Source organism: Felis catus, chromosome A1 (genome assembly GCF_018350175.1).
Source record: "Felis catus isolate Fca126 chromosome A1, F.catus_Fca126_mat1.0, whole genome shotgun sequence".
Classification (NCBI taxonomy): Eukaryota; Metazoa; Chordata; class Mammalia; order Carnivora; family Felidae; genus Felis; species Felis catus.
This window is the reverse complement of record NC_058368.1, coordinates 45,823,096-45,845,017: the sequence shown is the minus strand read 5'-3', so window position 1 is coordinate 45,845,017 and position 21,922 is coordinate 45,823,096. Positions and strand designations below refer to the sequence as shown.

Here is a 21,922-nt window from a genome sequence, read left to right as displayed (position 1 = left end):
CTGGTGTTTAAATTTTCTCTCTCTGTTCTCTATGCTTTGTGGTAAACCAGGGTATTTCTCTACTTAATAAAAATTATTGTCTTCTCTCATCAGTAGATATGGATTATAAGACACTTAAAATTGAAGGATTACATTTTAATATTATACTTGTGTTGTGCTTCCAAATTTATCTAACAACAAACGGATATTTTTTTTTTGAGTACAGATATTAGGAAGCAAAACAGGAATGTTAGTCATTAATGATATACACCTGTTGGGGGGATGGCATCCAAAAGATGTGACCTCTGATTGACCTGTGAGCCGGACCCAGGCATTGGGAGAGTTCTCACCCCCTCCCCTGTCCTTGGTATGTGGCTTCCTCTTGCTTTTCCCAAGCACAAACTTAAAGATCAAATTGCATATCAAACAAATGATTTTAGCATTTTGGATTGTAGTAGATAGAATAATGGGGCCCACAAAATGTCCACGTCCAATTGCCGACAACCTTTGGACCTGGATGTTGCAAACTAAAACTTGGTGAGATACATGGCAAAGGTGCATTTTGTTAATCAATTGACCGTAAAATAGAGTAACCTGGGTTATTCACGTGGGCCCAATGTAATCACAAGCCTTCTTAAAAGCAGAGGAGGGAAGCAGAAGAGAACCAGTGGGAGTCTTGACCACAGAAGCATAGTCAGGGAGCTGCAATACTGGCTTCGAAGATGGAGGATGGGGTCGTCTATGCAAGGGATGCAGTTGTCTGCTGAAAGTTGGAAAAGGTGAGAATATGGAATCTCTCCTAGAGTCTTCAGAGAGAAAACCATTTCTGTCCATGTTTTGAGTTTATGTTGGTTTTATCTGAGATGAGCTTCTGACCTCCCGAATGGTAAGATAATATACTTAAATTGGTAATGTTTTAAGCCGCATAGTTTGTGGTGATTTGTAATTTCCAGCTTTATTGAGATACAACTGGCATATAATTCTGTGTAAGTTTAAGGTATATAGCCTGGTGATCGGATACACATAAAAAATGCAAAATGGTTAACATTCGTGGTGATTTGTGACAGAGAAAACTAACGTAGAAGTATTTGTTAGAATACTGTGAAATCTATACTTTCAATATTTAACACTTTATTGGCATTATCCAGAACTTATTAATAAACATTGTACAACTATTTGATACTATATTGAGAACTTCTTGCCAGAAATTAAAGGTACAACAGTAAACAAGACAAATCCTGTGCTCAGAATACATAATAATATAGATTTTCAGCATATTAACTTTATTAACCATAAAAGCAAGCTCATTGGGTATAATACTATACATAAAAGGATGAAAGCTGTCTCCTCAAAATGTCATTTAATTTTGAAAATTTTGTTGGTTTAGAGGAAGACTTATTAGAACAAATCTGAGGATGTTGGTGGAAAAATTTCTCAGTCACCGTAAATTTCAATTGCAAAATTAGCCTGTTTGCATATCTTGCACTACGCTTTCTTGCTGTGCTCTAACCAGGTTCTCCAAATGAAAGATGCTCCTTGGTACCTCTGAGTCTTTACGTGTACTGTTCCTTTTGTTTAATCTCCCCTTCCCTATGCTTTTCACTTAGCAAATCCGTGCATTAGTTCTTTTTCATTTTCCCTCCGATTCTCCGTCTAGGAAGCATCCATGATCCTCTTACCTAGGTTATTTAGTAACGCTTCTGTTCCCACAGTATTCCATGCTCATCACTATCCTATTAAAAAAATATATTGAAAAGAAAAAATTTGGAACTATAATAGAAAACGGGTGCAAAAATAAGTATAAGCAAGAAAACCGATTCAGAAAAGAAAAATATCTGAGAACTAGTTCATGACTAAGCTATAAGAGAAAAATTTAAAAATAGTCCCTTTTGGTAATACAGATAGCCTTCATGTTAGGATATCAAGAGGATGGAAATTTCCTTGAGAGAACTGTTGCTATTGTCTCTGATGCTGAGAGTATGTCCTTATAGCCAGGGAGGAGGATGGAAAGTTAACTATCTTCCTACCTCAAGAATAGTGCGAGGTTTTCTCTCAAGAGACCACTGTGGGAGATTGAGCATCTCCTGAAGTGGAGGGACTCTGCAAATTGGTGCCTGTTTCAAGACTGGGCTTATGGTGTGGCTGGAAGAGCAGGTAGATACTAGATTTGGCTATAGTACTTTTTCCCCCCAAACTTCTATTTTGAGAGGGTGAGAAAACACAAGTGGGGGAGAGGCAGAGAGAGAAAGAGAGAGCGATAAATCTGAGCAGGCTCCATGCTGTTAGTGCAGAGTCTGACGAGGGACCCGAACTCGGGAACTGTGAGATCATGAACTCAGCAGAAATCAAGAGTTGGATGGCTGACTGAGCCACGCAGGTCTCCTTACAGTACACTTCTAAACAAATGATGAGGCAAGGGATATGAATGTTCCCCATGGGTCGGAAAATCTGCTCTGGAACCATCACAGGCTCTTCCCATAGTGACAAAGTATTTGACTTTTGTATTCACACTTGCTTGATTATACAATCCTATAGATAAGTATTTATACCTCTAATACAGGACTGCTGCATTGTGACTGACTATAGTCAATTGAACATTGAATGTTGAATGAATGTATGATCAGTTAATAGGTGAGTATTTTTTTAATGTAAATCTAAGCTGCTCCAAAATAGAGGGCCCTTTTTTTTAAAGGCAAAGTGATTTGCAAAACAACCCTTTTTCTCTAATTTTCTTAGTATTTGTCTTATGTAGGTAGGGCATATTCTTTCAGATTAGGTAACTGGCTCAGGAAGAAGGAACTGATTATATAGTTAATAAGAACAGTACTTGTTTTTCTAATTCTTTTCCTCTTTTATTACATCATGTTGATTTAAAACGTCAATTGAATTGAAATGATGAAAGGGTCCCTGTTTTGTATACAGGGAAACATTAGATGAAGTTCTTGAAAATTATTTTTCCTTGTTATTATAATCAATAAATAACTTACTGCTTGAAAGTTGAAATGAGTAGAAAATTGAGAACTTAATGTACCAGTCATATTGTCACAAAAATACACATGAATAAAAAAATATCCCATTTCAAGTATTGTCCTACTTTTTTTTTTTCATTAATAACATTGCTAATTTAATAGCCACACCTTGACCATGCAGCTTTTTTATAGAATCCACTTTCATTACTAGTCACAGTTTTGCCAAGTAAGCTTCAGGGGGAAGTAATTAAATTTAATAGAAGCCACCTTCATTTTGAATCTGCCGTCAATTTAAAGCCATGGGGAAAGGTAATTACATTTAATAGACCCCACAGTTTCTAGACGAAGATGTACGGTATGTGACGTTAATCATTAGCCCAACAGTCTGAAAAGTAAAATCTCACTTAGAACAAACTCCCTCTAAGTAAACTAGACCTTCCTTCTGACTTTTCAACTTAATAGAAGTAAAAAATGATGCCTATTGGACTCTTAAGTATGTTATTGAAATTGTATTCTGAAGATTCAGTTCATTGATTTCAAACAGTGAAACTAAGGTAAATGGCATTTATGAATCCCACTGCAGCATTAATTCCTAAGGAAATATATATTGATAATATTTTTACTAAATATTCCTTAGCCTCCATAACATCTTTCTCTTTTCTAATTGCTGAGGCTGGTGTAATAAACGTGTGTGTGTGTGTGTGTGTGTGTGTGTGTGAATCCATTCTTGTATTTTTTTTTTAATGCTGTGGTTTATGTAAATTAAAGATGTTTACTGAGTTTCAGTATATAGGAGTCTTAAATCGGTGAAAGATCATAATAAATATGAAAGCAGAACATTCCTTTTTGGTAAACACATCTACAAGCCTGACTGCATTTCACTAAGCATTTTATAGGTTCATTATGCCATTTGGCTCACATTGAAGTCACCTTAGATCTAATTTTTATTTTTTTCTTCAGGGTGTATGAATAATTTTTGGCTTCTGTTTAGACATTTGATTTTAGAAATAGTTTTTAAATCAGATTTAGATAATGAGCTTTTATATAGTTCTCATAAAATCAAAAGGAATGTCCCAATAGTTCATGAAATTAGAAGTGCATCTAGAATTGGTAAAATTTACAACGCCATTTTAGGAATATAGGATTATTACTCTTCACTGATATTTTTATTCAACACATTCTTGTGCTTATTCGGGCTGGCATAGTCCTATATAGAGGCAAGGTGGAAAGAGCTAGAAGAATACGAATGAGCATATTTTTCAGTATTGAAGACAATAAGAGTATTTTGCAAAAATTGATCTAAATAGCATTTTGCCATCTTGCTACTTATCTAAAGAATAGTCCTAATTATAGATCTATAACTTAAGACACAATAACATTTTTTTTAGAACTAAAACATTATAGGAAGAGTTTTATAAGGAAACCTTAAGAAATTAACACTTACCAGTTGTGATAAAAAAGAAACCACTATTGTCCTTGTTTTTCAACGTTTATTTATTTTTGGGACAGAGAGAGACAGAGCATGAACGGGGGAGGGGCAGAGAGAGAGGGAGACACAGAATCAGAAACAGGCTCCAGGCTCTGAGCCATCAGCCCAGAGCCCGACCCGGGGCTCGAACTCACGGACCTCGAGATCGTGACCTGGCTGAAGTCGGACCCTTAACTGCGCCACCCAGGCGCCCCTATTGTCCTTGTTTTAAACCTCCATACTTTTCACTTATACTTTTAGCTAGCAATCTTTTAGCTAGCAAGGAATACCAGTGTTGTGTTTGCTCATTTTTCAAGCACCTATTAAGACTCTACTTTTTCATTATCTTTTAATAATGTCACTCATGGTTCTCTGGGATATGTTTCTCCAAGACTGTAACAACAGTTATTGGTCAGCTTTCACTGGATTTTCAAGAAGACTCCTCATGTTTAGTGAAATAAGTAAGAAGTTAAAACAGTCAAGTTTAATCATATCAGGTACCTTGGTTGGATGTCTAGGGCATCCTCCAAACTTAAGAACTATATTTGTTCAACATTTGCAAAAACCTTAAAATTTCAGTATTCATTTTTGGTTTATCAGTGGGGGTGGGGGGTGGGGAGAAGAAACCTAAACAACTCAAAACCAACTCCATGGTTTTCTTTTGGAACTCAACATTGCTTACCTTCCATGTTAGCAACAGCCCAAGGAATAGTTAGAATTCCTCCATTTTTTTAATATTAGTACAATTTTTCTATTCAACCTCTTTAAAAGTCCTATAGCTTATTTAAGTATAGAGGAGAGTTTTACGTCACTGTCTACAAAGTTTGGTTAAAACTCTTGAGTATAAAAACTTGTGTGAAACGAATTTTGGAAGGTTTTGAAAAGTTATGGGTTAAATTGATTAAAACCTATCTACTGCAAAGGGAGTGATCTAAGTGCTCCTATTTATACAGAATGTTCCAATGCTCAAGTATTAAAAAGTAATATGGTTTTGTCAAATGACAGATATTTCAGAACTACTGTTTAAAATTTACTGTCTGATATTTTCTTATGGATTTGGTTTTTTCCTCCAAATACTGGGTATAAAGAAATCCCATAAAAGCTGCTAAAACAAATAATCCCAAAAAACCATTTTGTAAACAATACATCTTTTAAACCCAATTTAAAATAAAGATGGCAAAATAGATTAGCTCTAAAATTACATAGTAATGACTTGGGAAAAACAATATTTTCAGAACAGTATTTTGGTCATCACTAGTATTGATGGTTTTTAAGCAACCTCCAATCTCCATATAAGCTGCCTAATATATTCATATAATAAAGATACATTTTCCTTGTACACTATATAGACTCATGCTACCTAAAGCAAGTGCATCCAAGAAAAGTTTTATCAGTTGCAGAGTATATTGGAGCTGAATAATGAAAAATACAAATTTACTAATCTGTAGCCCATACCCAGCTGTGTTATTGCTTATTGTTAGACACTTCCTGCTATTGCCTATTTCCTTAAAAAATGTCCATGTGAAACATTTTCTGCTTCTCTAAGAGGTCTGCCTACTATGGCATGAAACTCTTAATATATGTTCCATTAGTACTTTGTATCTCCATTAACATTGTGGTGATAGTATTCATCTGAAAAATAAAGGACTTTAAAAAAGAATGCACTGAATATAACCATCTCTCCTCACATGGATCATACAATTTAGTGTATTTTAATACTTGTTATGTGTCTGTTTATGCCACAGTGGGCGAAATACCTTGTTTATTGAAATGTTACTTATCATCCATATGTTACTGAGTATGTAGTTTCAACTAGTACAACAAAGAGCCCCCAAGAATGTGGTGCTCCAACAAGACCATTTACTTCTCAGTTAAATAATAGTAAAAAAGGAAATGAGCTATTCCCAGCAAGTAGATTTTGTTCCACAGAATTGTCCAGAGATCTGGGTTCTCTTCATATTGTTACCATAACAGTCTCTACAAAATGCTCATTGGAAATAAAATGCAAGCCAAACCAGAAATTTAAAAATTTCTACTAACTATACTAGAAGATAATATAATCTTTATTTTATTTATCCCAATATTTCAGATCTTTTCAACATGAGATCAATATAGATCAATTATTGAAATATTTTACCATTTTTCCTACTATATCTTAAAAGCATGTATATACATTATATTTGCAACTCCTGTCAATTTGGATTAGCCACTCAATTTGGACTAGTGTCTGCCATATTGGAGTGTGTAGCTGTAGTGTACTGCCCTTATGTAAATGGTGGAAATTGGCTCACGACCACTATAGTTAGTAGCACTCCTAGAGCTGGGCAGGAAGACCTGCTTCTTTGTATTCTGTGCTGCAAATGGTCCTGCTCATCACTCTGTGCTTCTCAGGATATGGCGGCAAGCCCAAGAGCAAGGGTTCATGTGTACCTGAATTCTGTGCTTCTACCTTTAGACTACAGAGTACTTGGGAACTCCGTATTCCTTTCCAAAACTTTCTTGCTTACAGGGCCAAGACTGTCATTCTGAAGGTAAATATGCAGTGTGTGTACCCGTTAACCTAAAGGAGTACTATTTGGTTGGGGTATAGATGGGGCTTAGACATGAGATCTGGAGTATTCATGCATATCTACAGCCAATCTTACTGTGCAGAACAGTACATGAGACAGTAGTATGCTAATCAGTCAGGGACCTTGAGCTAGGGGCAAGGTTTCCAAGTATTCCCAAGTTGTTACACAGAAAGTGGATAAGTGGAAATTCTAGATTTAAACCTGGCCTTCCAGGTTAAGAAGATGAAATTATCAAGTGAGAAGGCTAGAGAATACTCTATATAACTGTTATAATAGGTCTCTTAAATATTTATACAGGTATGCAGGTCTCCATTTTTATTCTTACCTCAGTCCTTACAGATGTTAATGAAGTTTTTGACCGTATCTGTACCCCACATATAAGGGAGAGACTAAGAGAGGAAAATGTATCCCCACTCATATTAAGTGTAATATTCAGAATTTCAGCCATGATCTCTACTTACAACCCATGATGAAAGCTTAATTACATAGATTCAATTAACTGTGAAAGAAGTGAGGATATAAAGTGTTGAGCTGAGAAGCCATGTGGCCAGTTAAAATATATCTGTAAATGTATTAAATGCATAAAAAGGAAAATGAATATTGGGAAACAATTAGGTATACGGTAGGCTATAGCAGATACCTCTAACTTTCTCATCAGATTTCATGGTGCTTAGTAATCACCCATACCATCAAAAAGTTGACTTTGTGGAAAAACTGAGCTATCATATTGCAGTGTAATGAATCTTGTAATAGGGTGTTAAACATAACCCAAGTTGCTTTGAAGGGCTGATAAGAGCAGGAGCCAGTATGTTTTTTGGCAGAGGAAAACTTGTCTAATTATATTGTTTTATCATAAACACATGATGGTACTCTGTATTTGATGGATGAGTTAGCTTTCATTAAACCCATTAACAAGCATGCCATAATTCTTTGCTTTTACATTGAGTCATTGAATCCTAGATCTTCAGAATTCATAGAAAAAGTTACATCCATTCAGCTTCTTAACCAAAAGATAATCCTTTATAATGATGGTTACATTTCCTCTAAGTTCTTTTAATTTCTTCAACTACTAAAAATGTATTCTTAATTACTCTAAGCCCTCAGGACATTCTGTGTATTCCTCTTAGAGGCACATTATACCATGATACACTTAGCTCTTCTCATCTATGTTTCACTTGCTAGATTGTGGACAATTCAAGACTTGACTGTATCATATTCATCTTTATTTTCCTAGCAGATGTCCCAGAAGACAACACATAGTAAATACTTAGTAACTGAAAATGTTTAAATGGTTTGTAAAAGATTTATCTTTCAAATATGTGAAAGGTATAAAATGTTCTTCTGCTTACAAACTAACAAATTAACCCAGACTTCTCTATAAGAGACCAGAGTTCACAAAGCAATCTAGCACCAGTTTCTCTAAATCTCCATGAAGCAACACAAGTGTTTAATATCACCTGCATGTACAGGAGTTGAACTCCATGTGAGGAACCCCAAAGTTATGAAACTCCAAGTTTATATAAAGTGGTCTGCTTATCTGTTCCTCTGCCCCTTAGGGGAGTTAAGAGAGAACTTTGTTCCAGAATATAAAGAAACTCCCTCTTTGCTCTCCATAGACCCTATTTTTAGCCTTCCTCCATCACCCTGAAATGTAAACCCATGGTTCCAAGGGCAAGACCCTCCAAAGCAATACACAGTATGACTTTCGTTTTTAATGTTTTTAAATTTACATCCAAGTTAGCATACAGTGCAACAATAATTTCAGGAGTAGATTCCTTAATGTTTCTTATTTAGCCAATCCCCCCTCCCATAACTCCTCCAGTAACCCTCTGTTTGTTCTCCATATTTAAGAGTCTCTTCTGTTTTGTCCCCCTCCCTGATTTTCTTTGCTTCCCTTTCTTATGTTCATTTGTTTGTATCTTAAAGTCCTTAAAGTGAGTGAAGTCATATGATATTTGTCTTTTTCTAATTTTGCTTAGCGTAATACCCTCTAGTTCCATCCAGTTAACTGTGAATGGTAAGATTTAATTCTTTTTGATTGCTGAGTAATACTCCATTGTGTATATATACCACATCTTTATCCATTCATCCATCGATAGACATTTGAGCTCTTTCCATACTTTGGCTATTGTGGATAGTGCTGCTATATAAACATTAGGGTGCATGTGCCCCTTCAAAACAGCATACTGTATCAATTGGATAAATACCTAGTAGTGCAATTGCTGGGTATTAGGGTAGTTCTATTTTTAATTTTTTGAGGAACCTCCATACTGTTTTCCAGAGTGGCTGTACGAGTTTGTATTCCCTCCAGCAGTGCAAAAGGGTTCCTCTTACTCCACATCCTTGCCAACATCTGTTGTTGCCTGAGTTGTTAATGTTAGCCATTCTAACAAGTGTAAGGTGGTATCTCATTGTGGTTTTGATCTGTATTTCCCTGATGCTGAGTGATGTTGAGCATTTTTTCATGTGTCAGTTGGGCATCTGGATGTCGTCTTTGGAGAAGTGTCTATTCATGTCTTTTGCCCATTTCTTCATTGGATTGTTTTTTGAGTGTTGAGTTTGATAAGTTCTTTATAGATCTTGGGTACTAACCCTTTATGTGATATGTTGTTTGCAACTGTCTTCTCGCATTCCGTTGGCTGCCTTTTAGTTTTGCTGATTGTTTCCTTTGCTGTGCAGAAGCTCTTTATTTTGATGAGGTCCCAGTAGTTCATTTTTGCTTTCATTGCCCTGGCCTCCAGAGACTTCCTGAGTAAGAAGTTGCTGTGGCCAAGGCCAAAGAAGTTGTTGTCTGCTTTCTCCTCAGATCTTGATGGCTTCCTGTCTTATGTTGAGGTCTTTCATCGATTTTGAGTTTTAGTGTATGGTGTAAGAAAGGGGTCCGGGTTCATTCATCTGCATGGTGCTGTCCAGTTTTCCCAGCACCGTTTGCTAAAGAAACTTTTTCCCATTTGATATTCTTCCCTGCTTTGTCAAAGATTAGTTGGCCATACATTTGTGGGCCCATTTCTGGGTTCTCTATTCTGTTCCATTGATCTTGGTGTCTGTTCTTGTGCCAGTACCATATATTCTCGATTACAGCTTTGTAGTATAGCTTGGTAGAATGTTTGGTAGAATTCCCCTGGAAAGCCAACTGGTCCTGGACTTTCGTTTTTTAGGAGATTTTTGATTACTAATTCAATTTCTTTACTGGCTATGGGTCTGTCAAATTTTCTATTTCTTCCTGTTCCAGTTTTCGTAGTGTATATGTTTCTAGGAATTTGTCATTTCTTCCAGATTGCCCATTTTATTGGCATATAATTGCTCATAATATTCTCTCATTATTTCTGCTGTGTTGGTTGTGATCTCTCCTCTGTCATTCTTGATTTTATTGGGTCTTTTCCTTTTTGATCAAACTAGCCTAGGGGTTTATCAATTTCATTAATTCTTTCAGAGAACCAGCTTCTGGTTTCGTTGATCTGTTTTTTTGGTGTCAATATCCTTGATTTCTGCTCTAATCCTTATTGTTTCCTGTCTTCTGCTGGTTTGGGGTTTCATTTGCTGTTTTTCCAGCTCTTTAAGGTGTAAGGTTAGGGTGTGTATCTAAGACCTTTCTTCCTTCTTCTAGGAAGGCCTGGATTGCTAAATACTTCCTCCTTAGGACTGCCTTTGCTGCATCCCAGAGGTTTTAGACTGTGGTGTTAACATTTTCATTGGCTTCCATGAACTTCTTAATTTCCTCTTTAACGTCTTGGTTGGCCCATTCATTCTTTAGTAGGATGTTCTTTGATCTCCATATATTCATTGTCTATCCAATTTTTTTTCTTGTGGTTGATTGTTGAGTTTCATAGTGTTGTGGTCTGAAATTATGCGTGGTATGATCTCATTCATTTTGTACTTGTTGAGGGCTGCTTTGAGTCCCAGTATGTGATCTATTCTGGAGACTGTTCCATTTGCACTGGAAAAGAATGTATATTCTTCTTTAGGATGAAATATTTTTTTTACTTAAAAATTTTTATTTTTGAGAGATAGAGACAGCATGAACAGAGAAGGGGCAGAGAGGAAAACAGAATTGGAAGCAGGCTCCAGGCTCCAAGCTGTCAGCACAGAGCCTGATGCGAGGCTCAAACTCATGAACCATGAGATCATGACCTGAGCTGAAGTCAGATGCTCAACCAACTGAGCCACCCAGGCACCCCTAGGATGAAATGTTCTGAATATAACTGTTGATCTAATCCAGTATGGCATTCAAAGCCATTGTTTCCTTGTTGATTTTCTGTTTAGATGTTCTGTCCATTGTTGTAAGTGGGGTGTTAAAGTACCCTTGTATTGTATTATTGTCAATGTATTTCTTTATATCTGTGATTGTTTATATATTTGGGACACCATGTTGGGCATAAATGTTTACAACTGTTAAATATTCTTGGTGGATAGACCCTTAAATTATCATCTAATGTCATTCTTAATCTCTTGTTACAGTCTTTATTTTAAAATCTAGATTTCTGATATAAGTATGGATATTCCAGGTTTCTTTTGGCAACCATTAGCATGATAGATGGCTCTCCATCCCCTTACTTTCAATCTCCAGGTTTCTTTAGGTCTAAAATGGGTCTCTTGTAAACAGCATATAGATAGATCCTGTTTTCTTTTCCATTCTGTTACCCTATGTATTTTGATTGGAGCACTGAGTCCATTGACGTTTAGAGTGAGTACTGAAAGATATGAATTTATTGCCATTGTGTTACCTGTAGAAGTGGAGTTTCTGGTGATGTTCTCCGGTCCTTTCTAGCCTTTGTTACTTTCAGTCTTTTTTTTTTTTTCCATCTTTTCTCCCCTCAGAGTCCCCATTAAAACTTCTTGCAGGGCTGGTTTAGTGGTCACAAATTCCTTTAGTTTTTGTTTGTCTGGGAAGCTGCTTATCACCTTCTATTTTGAATGACAGCCTTGCTGGAAAAAGAATTCTTGGTTGAATATTTTTCTGATTCAGCACACCGAATATATACTGCCAATCCTTTCTTGCCTGCCAAGAATCTGTGGAAAGGTCTGCTGTGAACCTTATCTGCCTTCCTTTGTAGGTTAAGGACTGTTTTTCCCTTGCTGCTTTCATGATTCTTTCCTTGCCGGAGTTTTTTTTGAATCTGACTATGATATGCCTTGCTAATGGTCGGTTTTTTGTTGAATCTTGTGGGAGTCCTCTGTGCTTCCTGGATTTGATGTCTGTGTCTTTCCCTAGGTTAGAAAAGTTGTCTGCTATGATTTGCTCACGTATCCCTTCTACCCCTTTTTCTCTCCATCTTCTGGGACCCCTATGATTCTGATGTTTTTCCTTTTTCATGAGTCCCCGATTTCTCTAATTCTTAAATCATGCTCTTTTGCCTTAGTCTCCCTCTTTTTTTTCTGCTTCATTATTCTCCATAAGTTTGTCCTGTATATCATGGCTTTGCTGCTCTGTCTCATCCATTCTTGCTGCCATGGTATCCATTTGAGATTATATCTCAGTTATAGCATTTTTCACTTCATCCAAACTAACTTTTACTCTCTTTTTCTGCACAGAAAGGGATTCTAATCTGTTCTCAATCCTAGCTACTGTTCATATTCTAGGTAGTATTCTAGTGATTCTAAATTCTGGTTCAGACATCTTGCTTGAATCTGTGTTGGTTAAGTCCCTGGCTGTCATTTCTTCCTGCTCTTTCTTTTGGGTTGAATTCCTTTGCTTCCTCATTTTGAAAGGAGAAAAGGAATTAATAAGGTAAAGTTAAATGAAAAAATAAACACACACACACACACACACAAATGATAGATTCTAAATGTGTTTTTGTCTAGTTGTTGAAAGGAGCTTTAGTAGATAAAGAAGGGGAAGTTTTGAAAACTTGAAAAAAATTACAATGAAATAGAATAAAATGGAAGTAAAACAGAATTTGAAAAATTTATAAAGTAGAGAAAAATCATATTTTTAATAAAAATTTTTGTCTGTTTTCAAGAAAATGAAAAAATAGATGAAATATGAAATATGAATAGATGAAAAACAGACTGAAATATTATTTGAAATTACATCACTTGACCCCAGATGTCAAACTATATAGCACTTTATAGTCCATAAACTAGGCAGGCACAGAGACTTGTGTTCATGAAGAATGGTTGGTCCAGTTGGGCGGGGCTTAGTGTAATGGCTCCATTCTCCACTAGATGGAACTGCTTGGTTTACTGGGCTGGATTGTTGTAGCGCTTATAGGTGTGTATGCGCATGTGTGAGTAATGAAAATGGCATTACCCAGCTACCCAATCTCTAGTATCAGAACTCTGTTCTCCCCAATCAGCAATTGTGCACCTATCAGTTGTCTTTGGCTTCTGTCTACTCCCTGCTTACACGGTCTGTGACCAAGTCCTCAGGTTGCCAGGTGGCACCTCCCTCCTGAGTTTTATCTCAGATGCTGCTGTGTTTCCTGACCCCTCACTTATGAGCGACTGTAGCTTGATCCACTTAGACCCAGAGGGTCTCACTGAGCTATGGCCAGGTGCTTGCCGCACCCACGAATGTTCATAGGACCGTGTTGCTGCTGATGTCCAGAGACTGCAGCTGGGCACCAGCCTGCCACAGAAAATTTTCATGCAATTGTGTAGCAGCAGTGTTTCAGGGATTATGGAGAATCAGAACACACATCTGGCACCAGGCTTTACCCTTAATGACCTTGTTCTGGCACCAGCAAATGTGGGACCAGGTGGCCACACAGCCTTTACCAAATGTCCTTCCAGCAGGGGAACTGCTTCTCCCTGTGTGGACCAAGGATTCCCGGATCTCACTGTGCTCTTGGGGATTCTCTCTTCCCACCAGAGCACCACCAGCTATTGAGCTGTGGAGTTTGACTCTGCGCTACCCCTGTTGATAGTCTTAATGGAATTTAAACACTCTTCTTTCTCCTTTCTCCCTTTTTAGTTCAGTCCCTGTAGCTGTTTCCACATTTCCACTTTCTCTCTAGCTGTTTTGGAGGGGGGATGCTTTTCCTGTACTCTCCCCCTGTCTCTGTCTTCTCTCCACAAGCAAAAATAGCTCCCTGCCCTCCACAACTTCTCTCTCACCCACTTCACCTCTGTGCTGCATACCTGCTGAATTCTATGGTTCAGGTTGTGCAGATTGTTGTGTTAGTCCTCAAATCAGTGTGCTAGGTGTGCAGATAGTTTAGTGTTGATCTGTCTGTATTTCATGGACACGGGACTCAGAACTATACAAACAACAAAAACAGAAACCCTTCCATGCTGTTCCACCATCTTGGCTCTTCCACAATCTGACTTCTACGAAAAGCTTATCATTTAGTCCTCCTTTAACCAAGAAGCCAAAATTCTTTGCTTAAGTCTTTACATGGGGGGATGTGAAAAATAGTAGTTTACCAACCTAGTTGATAATGGTCCTCAATTTTTTAGACTTATGTAAAGTGGCTTTGGTTTCTTTCTAATACTTCAGAAATAAAATCTAATATATATGTTCTTAATTCGAAGATCTGTTCATGTCTCCCATTTTCAGCTTAATGGCCTCCCAACTCCTTCAAATTTCTCTTAATGTAGCATCCAGAGTTCTTATTTTTATAGAACTTCTTGTGATTGAGGTGTCAGTAGGTATTTTGTAAAGAAAGAATTTTCCCATAAACCTATTTAACCTGCAGACAAAATATAAAATCCCATGATATGGGAAAAAATGGTATTAGAACAGACTGGTTTATCTGCATCAGGGATGTCTAGTTAGACTCCTTTTAACCTCTGTACTTTTTTTTTCTTGAGAGGGAGAGTGCTATCACACGTTTTCCCTCTTTACTTCCATTACTGCAAGTATGTCTTTTAAACATTTTACCATCTTACATACTTTTCTTCCCAGCCTTCATTTTTGAGTGTACAGTTCAGCAGAGATGGAACTTGCAAGTAAGTTTATTACATTACAATGTGACAAATGCTATTAAAACCTGGAAAATGGGCTTTCCTATCACACTACGAATTCAAGGATGATTTCCTAGCAAGAGTGATGCTTGAGTAGAGTTTGAAGGTAGACTAGGATTTAACACTAGAACACAAACCCAATCCAGTGAAGTTCTTTCCACAATCTCACAGGATAGACCTCTCTCCAGTGTACCATAACACACCTCACATTTTTATCTCCTGCGAATAGCCCTCACTGTCCACATTTCTAGCAATGTTCTGTTCACACTTACTTAGGTATGGTCTAAGAAGTCCAAGGCTTTTCTCTATTGCGCTCCTTTTTTTCTTGACTCTCCCTAACATCATCCATAATGGTCCGTTCACGGCAATGCAGGCTTTATCTAGCACGCAGCTTGAAACTTTTTCAGCCTCTTCCAGCATCTACCCATCATCCAGTTCCAAAGCTGCTTCTACATTTTAGGTTTGTTACAGCAGCAACCCCCCCCCCCCACACACACACACATACTTCTCAGTACCAGTTTTTTAGTCCATTCAAGTTGCTATAACAGAATACCACAGATTGGATGGTACAAAGAACTGACCTTTACTTCTGTTATGGAGGCTGGGAAAACTAAAACTAAGGTGCCAGTAGCAGATTGTGTCTGAGTCTACTTCCTCCTTCATAGATAGCTTCTCATTGTGTGAGAAGATATGATGGAAGGAACAAGGGAGTTCTCTGGGACCTCTAATTCATTTTAGTTTTTTAAACTGTAATTTCAGCAGAGTTAACATACATTGTTATACTTTCAGGTATGGAACATAATGATTCAACAATTCTATGCATTGTTCAGTGCTTACCATGATGAGTGCTTAACCCCCTTCACCTATCTTACCCATCCTTTACTGACCTCCTTTCTGGTAACTATCAACTTGTTCTCTATAGTTAAGAGTCTGTTTTGGGGCACCTGGGTGGCTCAGTCGGTTGAGTGTCTGACTTCGGCTCAGGTCATGATCTAGTGGCTGACGAGTTTGAGCCCTACATTGGGCTCTGTGCTGACTCTTCAGAGCCTGGAGCCTGCTTTGAATTCTGTCTTTGTCTCTCTCTGCCCCTCCCCAACTTCTGTTCTGTCTCTTTCAAAAATAAACATTAAAAAAAATTAAGAGTTTTTTTTGGTTTCTTTTTTTCCCCTTTTGTTTCTTGAATTTTACATGTAGTGAAATCCTATGGTTGTCTTTCTGACTTACTTTACTTAACCTGTATGTGTCTAGAGAGTATAATGCTATTTCAAGTGACAAGATTTCATTATTTTTATGGCTGTGTGCGTGCGTGTGTGTGTGTGATCTCACACTTTCTTTATCTGTTTATCTAACCATGGACACTTGGACTGCTTCCATAATTTGGTTGTTGTACATCATGCTGCATTAAACGTAGGGGTGCATACTTCTTTTTGAATTGGTGTTTTTGTATTGTTTAGGTAAGTACCTGGTAGTGGAATTCCTGGACCCTATGGTAATTAAAATTTTCATCATTTGAGGAACCTCCATACTGTCTTCCACAATGGCTACAACATTTTGCATTCCCACCAACACTGCATGAGAGTTCCTTTTTCTCCATATCCTTGCAAATCCTTATTTCTTGTGTTGTTTATTTTAGCCACTCTCATTTAAGGTGGTATCTCACTGTGATTTTGATCTGCATTTCACAGATGAGTGACATTGAGCATCCTTTCATGTGTCTGTTGGATAGCTGTATGTCATCTTTGGAGAAATGTCTACGCATACTTTATTCCCATATAAATTTTGTGTGTTGAGTTGTTTCAATTCTTTATATATCTTGGATCCTAACACTTTATTGGCTATGTCCTTTACAACCATCTTCTTCCATTCAGTTGGTTGCTTTCAGTTTTCTTGAATGTTTCCCTTGCTGTGCAGAAGCTTTTTATTTTGTAGTTCCAATAGTTTTTTTGTTTTTTGTTTTTTTTCCCCCTCTTCCCATAGGAGACCAAGGTCAGAGACCTTATTGTTGTGTACTCTTTTCTAGAATGTTTATGGTTTCAGGTCTCACATTTAGGTCCTTAATCCATTTTCAGTTTATTTTTGTGTGCTGTATGAAAATAGTCTAGTTTCCTTCTTTTGCATGTAGTTGTTTAGTTTTCCAAACACTGTTTCTTGAAGAAACTGTGTTTTTCCCATTTCATATTCTTGGCTCCAATGTTAAAGATTAATTGACTATATTATTATGGGTTTATTCCAGGGTTCTATGTTCTTTTTCATTGATCTAATTTGTTTGTATTTGTGGCAGTATGGTACTGTCTTGATTGCTATAGCTTTGTAGTATAGCTTGGTACCTGGGAGTGTGAAACCTTCAGTTTTGTTCTTTTTCAAGTTTGCTTTGGCTATTCAGGGATTGTATGGTTCCGTACAAACTTTAGAACTATTTGTTCTAGTTCTGTTAAGAAAAAAATGCTATTGGTGTTTTAATAGGGATTGCATTAAATGTGTAGGTTGCTTTGGGAAGGTTAGACACTGTAACAATTTTCTCCCAATCCATGAACACGGAATATTTTCCATGTGTGTTTGTCCTCCTCAATTTCTGTTACCAGTGTTTGATAGTTTTCAGAGTATAGGTCTTTTGCCTTTTTGGTTAGGTTTGTTCCTAGAAGTCTTTTTATTTTTGGTGCAGCTGGGAATGGAATGGTTTTCTTCTTCTGCTGTTTCATTATTAGTGTATAGATATGCAGTGGAGATTATATTTTTAAAAAATTCTGGGACCTTACTGAATTTATTAGCACTAGGAGGTTTTGGGTTGAGTCTTTAGGATTTTCTATATATATAGTATCAAGTTGTCTTCAAATAGTGAAAATTTTTCTTCTTCCTTACCAAGTTGGATGCCTTTTATTTCCTGTATGATTGCTGTGCCAAGAACTTCTAGTACTGTGTTGAATAAGGGTGGTGAACATGGACATCCTTGTCTTACTCCTGATATTAGGGGAGAGAGGCTCTGTTTTTCCCCAGTTAGGATGATGAAAGCTGAAGGTTTTTCATAGGTGGCCTTGGTTATGTTGAGGTATGTTCCCTATAAACCTACTTTGTTGAGGCTTTTAATCATGAATGGATGTTGTACTTTTTCAAGTGCATTTCTTGAATCTATTGAAATGATCATATTGCTTTTATTCTTCTTGATGAGGTATCATGTTGATTTGTGAATATTGAACTACCCTGCTTCCTGTGAATAAATTACACTTGATCATGGTAGATGACTTTTTTTTTTTTATGTATTATGGATTCAGTTTGCTAATGTTTCAAGGATTTTTGCATCTATTTTCATTACAGATATTGTCCTGTAGGTGGTGTTGGTTAGTGTCTTTCATCTGGATTTAGTATCAGGGTAATGCTGTCCTCATAGAATGAATTTAGAAGTTTTCCTTTCTCTATATTTTTGGAATAATTTAGAGAAAAGTTAATACCTATAATCAAATGTTTGATAGAATTCCCATGTGATGCTGTCTGATCATGGAATTTTGTTTGGGAGTTATTTTTTAATTTTGATTACTGATTACTGGTTCTTGGGTTTTGTTCTTTTTCTAGCTCTTGTTTTGAAGTAGTCCTGTATTGCTCTAAACTTCTTAGAACAGCTTTTGCTGCATCACAAACATTTTGGACCATTGTGTTATCCTTTTCATGTAACTCTATGTATTTTATTCCTTAATTTCTTGGCTGGCCCATTAATTGTTTAGTAGCATGTTATTTAACCTTCATATACTTCTGTCCTTTTCATATTTTTCCTTGTCATATATTTACAGTTTCATAGTATTGTAATAAGAAAAGGTATATGTTATGATTTCAATTTTTTAGTTGTTGAGACTTGTTTTGTTGTCTAATACATAATCCATTCTGGAGAATGTTCCCTGTGCACTTGAATAGAATGTGTATGCTGTTTTGGATGGTATGTGCAGAATAAGACGATTAGATCCATCTGGTCCACTGTGTCATTCAAAGCCACTGTTTCTTTGTTGGTTTTTCTATTTGGATGGTCTATCCAGTGATTTAAGTGGGGTGTTAAAGCCCCCTACTACTGTATTGATATTGATTGGTCTGTCTGATTACTAATGATGAGATGCTTTATGTATTGGGTGCTCACATACTGAGTACATAAATATTTACGATTGTTATCTTATTGGATATTCCTTTTATGTTTCTACATCCTCCGTCTTTGTCTCTTGTTAGTCATGGATGGTGCCTGAGATTTCACGAGATTTGGCCCTGGGTCACACAAGATGTGTCAAAATGGGAGCCAGGCCTCGTTTCAGGAGAGGAGTCTATTTTTTCTGACCTAAGTATTGTTACCCCAGCTTTCTTTTTTACTTCCATTTGCATAATAAATACTTTTCCTTCACTTTTTTTTTTCTTTTTGAGAAAAAGAGGTGGGCAGTGGGTGACAGAGGGGTGGAGGGGAGAGAATCTTAGGTAGACTCCATGCTCAGCACAGAGCTCAGTCCCACAACCCCAGGATCATGACTTGAAATCTAGATATAATTTAGAAATAATCTAGAAATAATCAAAAATCTAGAATTGGATGCTCAACGAACTGAGCCACCCAGGCACCCTACCATCCCTTCACTTGTTATCTTCATGTGTCTCTAAGTCTGAAATGAGTCTCTTTTGGCAGTGCATAGATGGGTCTTTCTTTTCCGTCTTTTTCTTTTTTTTTTTTTTTTTTTTTTTTTTAAATCCATTCCATCCCTTTTATTTCTTTTGATTGGAGCATTTAGTCGATTTTGGTTCAAGTTAATAACTGATAAATATTTATTGCCATTTTTTTCTTATTCAGTTGTTTGCTTTGTATTTCTTCTCTGTTCGTTCTTCTCTCATGGTTTACTTTCTTTAGTGATATACTTGCATTCTCTTTATTTTTGCATATTTATTACTGGTTTTTGATTTGTGGTTACCAGTAGGTTTGTATATAACTTCTTATGCATAAGAAGTCTATACTAAGTTGATGATCACTTAAGTTTGAATCCATTCTTTACTCCTCTTCCCCCCACGCCATACATTTTATATATGAGGTGTCACACTTTACAATCTATTTTGTGAAACCCTTGGCTGAATATTGAAGATCTACTTAATTCTACTGCTTTTGTGTTTCCTACTCCTGCTTATGGATTCAGCCAGGTATTCATTTCCATTGAAAGAATCCCCTTTAATATTTTTAAGTATTTCTTAATATTTCTTGTAGGGCTGGCTTAATGGTCATGAATTCCTTTAACTTTTGTTTTTTCTGGGAAACTATATATCCTTTTATTTTGAATGACAGCTTTGCTGGATAGGGTAGGGTATTGATTGCATGTGTGTGGTTTTTTTGTTTGTTTGTTTGTTTTTTTGTTTTGTTTCGTTTTATTTTTGCCAGCACTTTGAAAATATCATGCTATTTCCTTCTGGCCTGCAAAGTTTCTGCTGAAAAATCAGCTGATAGCTTTATGGGATTTCCATTGTAGGTAACTGTTTTCTCTTGTAAAATCCTCTTTATCACCACATTTTACTGTGTGTCTTGGTTTTGGACCTCCATGGGTTGATTGATTTTATTTTATTTTTTATTTTTTGTAGGGGCTAAATGTGCCTCCTGTATTTGGATTTCTTTCCCCTGATTTGGGAAGTTTTCAGCTATTATTCAAATAAACTTCTGCCTTTCTTCTCTTATTTTTCTGGGATCCCTATAATGTGAATATTACTATGTTTGATGGTGTTGTTGAGTTCCAAAAGTGTATTTTTTTTTCCTCCTGTTCAGCTTGATTGTTCTCCATTACCTGCCTTCCAGGTGCTCGTTCATTCTTGTCTATTTTTTCTATCTAGTGTATTTTTAATGTCTCTTATTGGGTGCAATAAACTATAAGTGAGTTCTTTATGATTCTGTGTGTGTGTGTGTGTGTGTGTGTGTGTGTGTGTGTGTGTGTGTGTTCTGTTAAGGGTCTCACTAAGATCCTCCACTCTTAAGGCCAATGAGTACTTTTTATGACCATTACTTTAAATTGTCAAGTATATTATCTCCATTTCGTTTAGCACTCCTGTGATTTTTGTCCTCTTCTTTCACTTGAGACCTGTTCTTCCATCTCCTCATTTTTGTGTAACTCTGTGTCTATTTCTCTGTTAGGCCTTCCTAATGGCCTTAGGAAGAAGATACCCTGTAGTGGCCTGCAAGACCATGTCCCCTGTCCACCAAGATCTGGTGCTTTAGGGGTGTCTCCTCTCTGGGTTGCATGTACCCTAGTGTAGTGACGGAGCTGCTTTTGCCTTCAGTCCAGTTGTCTGAAATGGCTATCTGCCTGTTGGTGTGGTTTGGTTCTTGTTTTGATAGTAGGCCAGTCTGGGGTCATCTTGGTCTTAAGTTGAGTCATACCAGGTATTTGGCAGAGATGGGAGATTTGGTGGCATAGGACTGCAGGGCCTTTTCCTTGTGTTGTCCCCTGAGAAGATTTTGTTGGGTAGGCCCTGCAGTCTGACCAGATGTCTGCCCCAGCCTACTGCTGGGGATGCAGTAGTACTGGCATGTGTGGTTCTGTTTCATTCTCCTTGGGTGGGGGTGGAGGGGAGGGCTCTTGGGAGTGGTGCTGGTCCCTGTCTAGGCTGCTTACACATTGTCATGCTTGTGACACTGCTTTGAATTTGCTGTAGCCATTCAAAGGGGTATTAAAAGGGGTCAGGTTGACAGGAGAATAGGTGTGATGTAGTGTTTTAGGCCTGTTGTGAGAGGGGAGCCGGTTCCACTTTCGAATAGGATTCCGGGGAGTTGAGGCATGTCTGCGTGGGAATGCAAGGGCAGTGTTGTCTGTTAACCAAATAGGTGGAAAGTGTTGACACTCTGTTTACCACAGATATCTGTGTGCCTAGGCTGGGGAGTACAGGAGGGAGAGGACACTCACAAGGTCCTCTGTTCCTGGAGAAATGTACTAAAGGTCCCTGCCCCTGTAGCACATGCTCTGAGATTAGTAAATCTCCTTCCCATATATCCCAGGTATTTTTCAAACTACTGCTTCTATGATGTCTCTCCCAGGGCC

The 21,922-nt window shown here is 37.3% G+C and overlaps 1 long non-coding RNA gene across 2 annotated transcripts in view; it reads left to right on the top strand.

The window, feature by feature from the left end:
• The first annotated feature begins 608 nt into the window (after positions 1-608).
• Positions 609-21,922, top strand: part of LOC123384441 — a 192,702-nt gene continuing 171,388 nt past the window's right edge. For both annotated transcript variants that reach the window (XR_006595534.1, XR_006595533.1), the window contains exon 1: positions 609-758. This is a non-coding gene — a long non-coding RNA (uncharacterized LOC123384441). The remainder of the gene's footprint in view (positions 759-21,922) is intronic.